The 9190-nt window shown below is 52.5% G+C and overlaps 1 protein-coding gene across 1 annotated transcript in view; it reads right to left on the bottom strand.

Moving 5' to 3' along the window:
- Nucleotides 1-7214, bottom strand: part of TMOD1 (tropomodulin 1) — an 83712-nt gene extending 76498 nt beyond the window's left edge. Inside the window, exon 1 of the mRNA XM_081804077.1 lies at nucleotides 7058-7214. The gene's annotated coding sequence lies outside the window, so the exon portion shown is untranslated. The remainder of the gene's footprint in view (nucleotides 1-7057) is intronic.
- Nucleotides 7215-9190: the final 1976 nt, after the last annotated feature.

Raw genomic sequence — 9190 nt, 5'->3', positions numbered from 1 at the left:
AAATAAAATCTTAAAAAAAAACAACTGCCTTCTACCTAGTGTTCCATTGTGATGTATGCTCTGAGAAGGAGGGCTCAGAAAACACCTCTCTCTCCTTAAAGACTGGGGTTCTTTTCATCAGACACCAACCGCCCCCCAATTCATCTCATGTCCCTTTCCCCTTGCCTGTCATGATTCATCCCAGAGATGTCTTGGGTGTCCAAAAACAGTTGCCATCTCAGCCAAGACGCTGGCCTAATTTCCTCCCCTAATTCTGCGATGGGCATTCTTAACTTGGGCTTTTGAGTGACCTTCAGGGGGACCCACTCGCCCGCTGAGGTGACATGTGGTGATGAACTGTCATGCACAGGTATATTCATTTTTCAGAAAAAAAAGCTAAGAGCAAGGCCCTGAGCTCCCGTCAGGTTCTCAGGGTTTCATAATCCTGATTTTCAAGCTTGCTGCCCTGTCTTTTTAAAACTTCTGTTCTTCCCAGCTATGTGGCTTGTGCAGGTTTATTTTAAGTGATCTCAAAACCCTTTTAATGGTGTAAATGGAATGCAGTATAAAACCATAAACAAATGCATACAATGTTGTCCTCCAATCTGACTTTTTAAATCTTCCTGGGTTTGCCAGGAGGAAGTCCCTCTTTAGGGCTCCCCCCACCCTTGTCTTCTGAGTGGTTCTGAGGGAGGCATCTGGGTCCCCACCGCAGCACCGGGAGCCCTCATCCTGGGCTCACAGATGCCTCGCTTGTAAGCAGCGTGCCCAGAAAAGGTGATGAGACACAGGAGTCTGCGGAGAGGTTCTAGGCTGACCAGGAACTGGGCAGTTGGGCTTGAAAGCCCCTGTCTGGGCCTAAATGTCTCCAGAATGCAAAGGAGGAGGGAAGGTAGCAGAAGATGGAAATTACCCACTGCTGCTCAGCCCGACCCTTCGGGCAACAGGCCGTTTCTGGGGTCTTGCCCTCCCCAGCATGCTGCGGCCACATATGTGCCTGCCACAGGCCCTCCCCACAATCACGTGCCCCATCACTAGGGTCCCTGCCTCCTGCCCTTCTGTCCCCTCTACTCCCACCTCCCTCTCATGCCCCCCCACCTGCCCCATCAGGCTCCATCTGTGTGTCCTGCACATGCTCCATCAACAACAAACAAAATCAAAAAACAAAAACACCCAGAAAGAGCCCTGGATTTTGAGTAAGGGCTTAAATGAATTCATTTGTAGATTTTTAATAAAAATGATGTCTTGGGGCGCCTGGGTGGCTCAGTTGGTCAAGCGACTGCCTTCGGCTCAGGTCATGATCCCGGAGTCCTGGGATCGAGTCCCACATTGGGCTCCCTGCTCAGCGGGGAGTCTGTTTTTCCCTCTGACCTTACCCCCCTCTTGTGTTCTCTCTCTCTCTGGAATAAATAAAATCTTAAAAAAAAATGAAAAATAAAAATGATGTCTTAATGCAATGACCAAGGGGAAACTTGGAGATAACTAGCCCTCCCCTTGGTGCTCAAAGTGTGGGAGTCTGTGTATGTAGGATGAGCATCACCTTATGAGGTATTTATTAGATTTTATCGGGAATTAAGCCTTTTGCTTAATAAAATAATTAGAGCTTATTAGACACAAGGAGCTTATTAGAAATTCAGAATCTCAGAACCCCTCCCAGGGCTACTGAGCCAGAGTCTGCATTTTAGTAAGATCCCAAATGATTCAAATGCTAGAGAAGCCCCAGTACAGAACGTAAGGGCTCTCCCTTCTCAAGCTTCCCAAATCCTGGAGAGCACTTTGGTTTTTCTGGAGTATGCACCCTAATTAGATGACTTGGAACAATTCCTATTTGGGTTCACTGTCCTCTATGAACAAAAGGGGGTTAATAGTTAATAATACCTGCCCTGCCCACCTTACACGATTCCTGCATTTCAGATGAGATCATGGATTCATTCCATGTATCGGGATGGGGCTGATCGGGGTTGCCGAGTCAGGAGGAGCGGAATAGGCGTTTTCTGCCCTCACGGAGCTGATGCTTGAGTGCTGTAGATACTGGTTGATGTTTTGTGATTGTCATGGCTGTCACTGGGCTCTCATTTGCATACCATTTTACTCGCTCATTCATTCATTCAGTGGTCAGTCATTTATCACCACATAAAGTACTTGCACTGTGCCAAGCTCTGAGCTGGAACACTGGGGAAGCAGAAATAAATCAGCCATAAATTGTCTTCAAGGAGCTGTCAGTCCCGTCAGAGACAAGGATGTAGCAGACAATTACATTTAGAACACACTACAGCTGGGGCTCTGAGGTCCGTTTGGGGGCTGGGGGAGCACAGGTAAGGCAACGAGGAGCTTTGCTTTAAAGGATGATTACAAGTCCGCCATGTTAGGAAGGGAGAGAACAGCATTCCAGGCAGAAGGAACAGCAGGGCCAAAGACAGGGAGCCATGAAGGCACGTGGGCTTGCACCATGGCCAGAAGGTAAGGAGAATTTGCGGGAGTGCCAAGAGATGGTTTTGGAGAAGTAGCTTGGGGCTGGATCTTTGATGGTCTTGGGTTCAATGCTAAGGAATCTGGTAGGAAATGGGGAGTCCCTGAAGGGAGAGGGATACAGGGCCAGAGCTACATTTCATAAAAATCTTTTTTTTTTTTTAAAGATTTTATTTATTTATTTGAGACAGAGAGAATGAGAGAGAGAGAGAGAGAGCACATGAGAGGGGGGAGGGTCAGAGGGAGAAGCAGACTCCCCGCCGAGCAGGGAGCCCGATGCGGGACTCGATCCCGGGACTCCAGGATCATGACCTGAGCCGAAGGCAGTCGCTTAACCAACTGAGCCACCCAGGCGCCCCTCATAAAAATCTTTTAACAGCATCATAGAAGAAGAAAAGGCTTGATGCAGAGCGGCTTTTACAAGGCTCTGACAATAGCTCAGGGAAGAGATGACAAGAACTTGGTCGGAGTCGTGACTGTGCAGATAGAAATGAATAGAAGGAATATTCAGGAAGGTAGAATTGATAGGACTCTTGACCAAATAAATGGGGTGGTGAAGGAAAGGGAAGTCTCTGGCTTGGTGCCTGGGTGGATGGTGTTACTAATGCTAACCAAGATGGGGGACACTGGAGGAAGAGTGGGTGATGAGCCTGAGTCAGGCCTGTTGGGTGTGAAGTGCTTTTGGGATGTCCTATTGGCTTTGTCTGATTGGCAGGCGTCACAGATGCCTGGAGCTGAGGAGAGCAGCCCGGGCCGGACACACGAATCTGGGAGTTGCGAGTTTATGGCTGGTGGCTGGAGCTCTGGGCGTGAATGGGATTGTAGGAGGGTGTGGGGTGGAAAGAGGACAGGGTTGAGAGTGGCACTGACATTTAAGAGATGAGAGGAGATGAGTCCACAAAGGAGGCTGAGTGAGGCCAAGAGGCGTTGCTGCTTCCCTCAGTTCCCAGGGACATGGAGGGCGAACACCCCAGTGGCCACAACTCATCCCACAACAGAATCATCTCCAGGAAGGGCCATGGGGTCCCCGCCCTAGAAGCCCCAGGGTGAGCAGTCGCTCGGCTGGGGACCCTGAGAAGATGTCCTGAGGCGGGGACGCGTGGGCGCCTGGGCTTGGCCTGCCTCCACTCCCTCTCATCCCCATGCACAGTAACTTCAACATTTCACATTTGTGTTTTTGTCTGAGAGAAAAACAAAAGGATGCAAGAAAAGAGAAACAGAAGAAATGCTTGCGTTTGTTTAGTTTTCAGATCAGACGAGGACCCAGCACTTCCTGACATTGAAGAAAACCTCCCAGACATGTCCTAGGTTGACTCCAATGAGCTCATTCTCTCGTTATCATTAGGAGCAAAGAGAGTCGGGTCCTTTCACAATTAACTGACGGAGGAATCTTATAAAACAAAAGAGAGGAAATGGCCCCAGAATTATGCTCTCTGGTTCATGTTCTCCCACAGAAACAGGACTGTGGCTTTAAACTGATAATGGCTCTGAGCGGCCAAATAATTGATCTATTTGGTGCTCTGGCTTTAAGTGAAAAGTGAACTGCCCTCTTTAGAAATGTTGGCAGCCTGGCTGGTCCATTAGTAAGACTGAAAAATCAAAACACTGACTGGAAAAGGCCATTATGACTCCTGGACTCAGCAGGAGTCATCGATAGATGATGTCATTTCAGAAATAAGCAAGCCAAGGTCACAAGGCTCCTGGGCAGAGTCAAACTATGCTTCCTGGCCCATCACCACCCTCCTTCACAGATACTGAAGACTGCCAAGGGGACGCAGGGGTCTGAGCCAGGACTGGATTCATTTTACTTTACTTCATTTCTTTGCTTAGCCTGATTCTGGAGGAATGTGATTCCAGAGTCTGTGACGCTCAGCAGGTGGTTAAGGCAGGCCTCCGGTCCTCCCATATACACACCCCTCTCTCTTTTCCTCCTCTTCCCGTCTTCTGGGTCCTTCTCCACCTCTTCCTACAAGCCTCATCCCAGAAGCACCTGCCCATCCCCCCATGCCTGTCCTCAGCTCCTGCTACCTTCCCTGCCTGCTCCTTTCTCAGAGGAGCTTTCAGGAGTGGTAGGCTCTGTTCCCACGCCTTCAGCTCCCATGAATCTGCCTCTTCCTCTCGCTAATGCTCGAAATATCATCGCAGGGACCAAGCACTTGGGCTGAGGGCTTTCCCAGCATCATCTCACTTAATCCCCAAAGCAACCCATGTGAAATGGGTGCTGTTATTATCCCCATCGCACAGAGGAGGAAACTGAGGCTCAGATAGACAGGCTGGGTCACTGGCCCCAGTAAAGTAGTGGCGGATCCCATGCTTGAGCCCTTAGCAAGGCCCTGGCCAAAGTCACCCATGACCACCTGCCAATCCTGGTGGCCCCTTCCCGGTCCTCAGCCCCTCCGTCTCTCCTCAGCAGCTGCCACTGCTGACCTCTCTCCTCCCTGGGCCCCTGGGAAGCTACTTTCTCCTCCTCTTTCCCTCCTCTTCACGGGGTGGGTCCCCCTGAGTTTCATCCCCGGCACTTCACTTTTCTCATGCTAGCAAGTCTTCCAAGGGAACCTCTGAGCCCTCTTGACCCCAGGTCTACTGGGGACCGTCCTGCCCACCCCCTCATAGCTCAAGGCCACTCTAAATGGGTGGCAGAATTGGGGTTGGAGCCAGGTGTCCCGACCTCCAGGTCAGTCCACCTCCTGTTACTCAGAGCTGCCACTAAATACCTACTCCCTGTTTTTACATTTTTGCTGAGCTGCAGGAAGCAGCCCTACCCTGGACGAGGGAGAAGGTGTGAGGCCCTGATAAGGTGGGGAGGAGGCTATTTTTAGAGGGCACTGGCGCTCCACTTAGGCTGGGAGCAACTCAGGGGCCAAGACGGGCAAAAACGTGAGTTTGCAAGATTGGCACATCAGAGGGAGTAAAGACACCAAGTGACAGCATTCCCTGCTTTCACTCTGCCTGTTTGTTGTATGGCTCAAACTGATGGGACTCTGTTTGTCTTCATTTCCCCTTACTTCTTTATCAGTGAGGCTTTGAGGTGGGTCTAGAGAAAATATATAATAGAAAGTAAAGTTCAAACAAAAATGAAATTTCAGAATGAGGGCGCTATTGTCTGAGCAAGGGAAAGTTCTGGACAGCAGCAGATCAAAGGAGAGGGGGCACTGGTGGGGTGCTCACAGATCCCCAAGACCTGCCTGAGCGGCAGGAAGGGTCAGGAAAGAGAGGAGAAAGGCAAGTGGAGCCTGCAGGCTTCCTGGCCTGTCCAGCAGCACGTGACCTTGAGCAGGGGGTTCTGTGGCCCTTGACAAAGGTAATAGCTGTCATCACTGGGAGAAAGATGAGGATTTGGGGGGGGGGGTGCTCCGTCTGAGGGCCCAGAACCCGAATTAGGTTCTGGGTCTGTGATTCCAATAGGGAAAAACTTGGGCTAGGTCATCATGAAGAATCTGAGAGGGTGAAGGTGGAGACCACGTGCAGGGTCGGTCTAGCAGGACCCGGCTGGGCGGCTGGGGGTGGCTCCAAGGCCGCATCAGAGGCACTGTATAGATGGGGAAACTGAGGCCAGGGCGCAGCTGGACTGGAGCCTCTGGTCCTGCGCGGTTCATTGGGTCGAAAGCTGCGAGGGAGATGGCTGCTTCCCAGCAGAGGTGCCCATAATTACCGTGGGACGTACCCGGCGCAGGCTACTCCGAGGGCCCTAGGAGGTCCCAGTACAGGCCTGTGTCAGAGCGACTGCCAAAGTGTCCGGTTTCCACAACGCCCCGGGCTATGCTCGGCTGTGCCCCCAGCGTCCCAGGCCGGAGCCGGCGAACAGGTGTGGGGGAGCGCCAGCGGTCAAGAGCGCGCCCTGCTGCTCTCACCGCCCAGACTCCTAGCGCCATCGCCCGAACCAAACCCTGCCCTTACGAACGGGGAAACTGAGGCCCAGAGAAGGGAGGGGGCTCGCCAAGGCCACCCCGTGAGTTGGCGACAGCGAGGGGGACTTCTTGCCCGCTCTACCTCGGCACGAAATGCGCGTATCGTGGCGCTTTAAACCGCGTCATCTCCCGCAGTTTGGGAAACTTTTCCTGCCACCAATAGGCGCAGCCCGAACCTCGGTTCCTAGTCTACCGAGCACGAACGCCCCACTCCCACCCCCAAACTCCCGGCAGCCGGAGGAGGGCCACGCCTCGTGCCGGGCTCGGCTGGGCACCTGTCCGCAGCAGAGGGCCCGCGGGCTCCGAGCCCCGCGGCGCGGGAGTCGAGCGGGCGGCGGGTGGTGAGGGGCGGGGGCGGCCGCTCCTGCAGGACCCCGGCCCCGGCGCCGCTCTGCGAGAGCATGGCTCCTTCCGCCGCTTACGGACGCGGCGCCGAGGGCCAGAGACGAGGGCGCCCCGCCTGGGGCCCCGGGAGCCTAGCGGCGCGGAACCGAGCGCGGGGCTCCGGACCCCGAGACCAGGGCTCCCCAGCCCCGGAGGCAATCCGAGGCGGCGGCTATTTATAGAGGGAGCCACGCTCAGTCCCTCTTGGCGGCGGCGGCGACAGCTGAATATTTTGCCCAGATATGGCTGGGGCCCCGGCGCGGGGGCAGGGAGCCCCGCGAGCGCGAGGGGTACCCCGGGCCGGGTGGGGGGCTTACCGGGCCGTAGAGCCGCGGGGGCGGGCGCGGGCGGCGACGGGGCGAGCGCGGGCGGCAGGCGGACAGGCGCTGGCGGCGGCCGGCGGGCGGGCGAGCGGAGCGCGGGGCTGGACGAGCTCCCGGGCGGCCGCGGGCGGGCGGGCTGGCGGGCGCTGTGGGCTCCGGGGGTGGGAGCCAGGGGCGGGCCCGGCTCCGCGCTGTCACCGCGCCCCGCCCCGCCCACCGCCCTCTCCCTCCGTACCTATCCCTCCACTCGGGGGCGCCGGGGCGCCGCGCACCGTCCCCGACCGCGGTGCGACGTCCGCTGGGGGCAGCGCGGGGCAGGGGCCGGGCCGCCTCGAGGTTTGGTTCCGCGGACGAAGGGGTGTGGATAGCCCCGAGTCTGAGTCTTGGTTTCCCCAATTGTACCAGGAGGCGTTTAAGCGGCGGTAGAGTTATCTGGAGAAAGGTGGGTGGATTTTCATTCCTGCGGCGTCTGGGATGTAAGAATTGGTAGGTCTTTGGATGGAGCAAGGCCAGCCAAGCAGCTGCTGCACCTTTACTCTTTTGGCTACAGCAATCACCTGTCCCATTTTACCAGCAGCCCACCTAGGGCTGGTATGAGCCGAAGATTTAATAACGATCATTTTGTGAGCACGTAGTTCCAACTGAGTCAAATGCATTCTCTCTATACTTAGCAGGAATGGAGGGTCCAAAATACCGACTTAAAATACAACCAAAAGGTCCCACTTTCTTAAAAGGCTAATATGTTTCCCAGAACAAACCACTTAAACCCAAACAAAAACTTTGTTTAAATTTTTTAAATGGCTCATAAAAAGGAATTCATGTGAACAAAAGGTATGGTTCTAATTATTATGGGTAAGTTTCTTGTGGGGTAGACCCTAATAACGTAACTCCTTTTAATCCTGGTATATAGGGGCCCCTGGGTGGCTCAGGCAGTTAAGCCTCTGCCTTCGGTTCAGGTCATGATCCTGGGGTCCTGGGATGGAGCCCTGCTCAGTGGGGAGCCTGCTTCTCCCTCTCCCTCTGACCCTCCCCGCTCTTGTGCTCATGCTGTCTCTCAAATTAATAAATTTAAATTAAAAAAAAAAACCTGGTGTATGGATTACTAATGAGAAACATTCGTTTTTGTTTTTGTAAGTCTTGTTTTCCACAAAAATGTATTCCTACATTACAAAACCCTCACAGCTGTAAGAAAATGGTCTTTTCAAGAGGATACGTGCCATGCATTTTTAAATAAAGCGATGATTTATTTCAGATTGTTTTTAAACCCCTTAGTTGTGGAATCAAACATTTAAGAGAAGTACGTACATCTTAAGTGCGCAGGTTCAAGAATTTTTTTCACCTGAACACCTGTTGCAACCACCATTCAGTCAAGAAACTACATGGCCAGCAGCCCAGAAACCAACCGGTGTGGTCCTGGGTCACAGCTCCCTCCTAAGGTGATCGCTTCCTTGACTCCTGCTTCCCTCGTGGTTTGTCTCCGTTTGCTCAACTCTGCGTTGTGAGATTAATCCGCGTGGCTTCATGTGGCTGTAGTTTGTTTACTTTCATGGCTGTAGAGGTTTCCACTGCATGAATATACCACAGTTTTTAAAAAATCTATTTTACTATTAATGGACATTTGTTTCTAGGTTTTAGATACAGCCATGGTGCTGCTGTGAACTTCTTTACCAGTATCCTCCAGCACAAGGGCACGCATTCTTCAGTAATTGAAATTAACGAAAGTTGGAACGTCGTCTCGGTTCTGGGAGGAGGGGTGGTATCTCACTGAAATTTGAATTTCCATTTTCCATGTCCTGATGGGTTGAGCACCTTTTCATGTTTATGGGCCAGCTGGATTTCCTTTTTGTGAAATGTTTGTTCAAATTTGTTGCCATTTTGTTTCTGGATAGTCTTTTGTTCATTGAATATATTCTATATACTAAACTTCCTCCACTGTGTAATTGCCTTTACACCATCATAATAATGCCTTTGGATAAACAGGTGTTCTTCATTTTAGCATAGTCTAACCTATCAATATTTGCCTTTTTGTTAGCACTTTGTCCTGTTTAGGACATCTTTCCTACTCCTAGATTATCAAGGTATTTTCCTGTGTTATCTTCCCTCCTTAGACTCTCATGTTTAGGCTTT

The sequence above is a fragment of the Leptonychotes weddellii genome, chromosome 14 (genome assembly GCF_054177405.1).
Source record: "Leptonychotes weddellii isolate Sample4059 chromosome 14, ASM5417740v2, whole genome shotgun sequence".
Lineage (NCBI taxonomy): Eukaryota > Metazoa > Chordata > Mammalia > Carnivora > Phocidae > Leptonychotes > Leptonychotes weddellii.
This window is presented reverse-complemented; position numbering and strand designations above follow the sequence as displayed.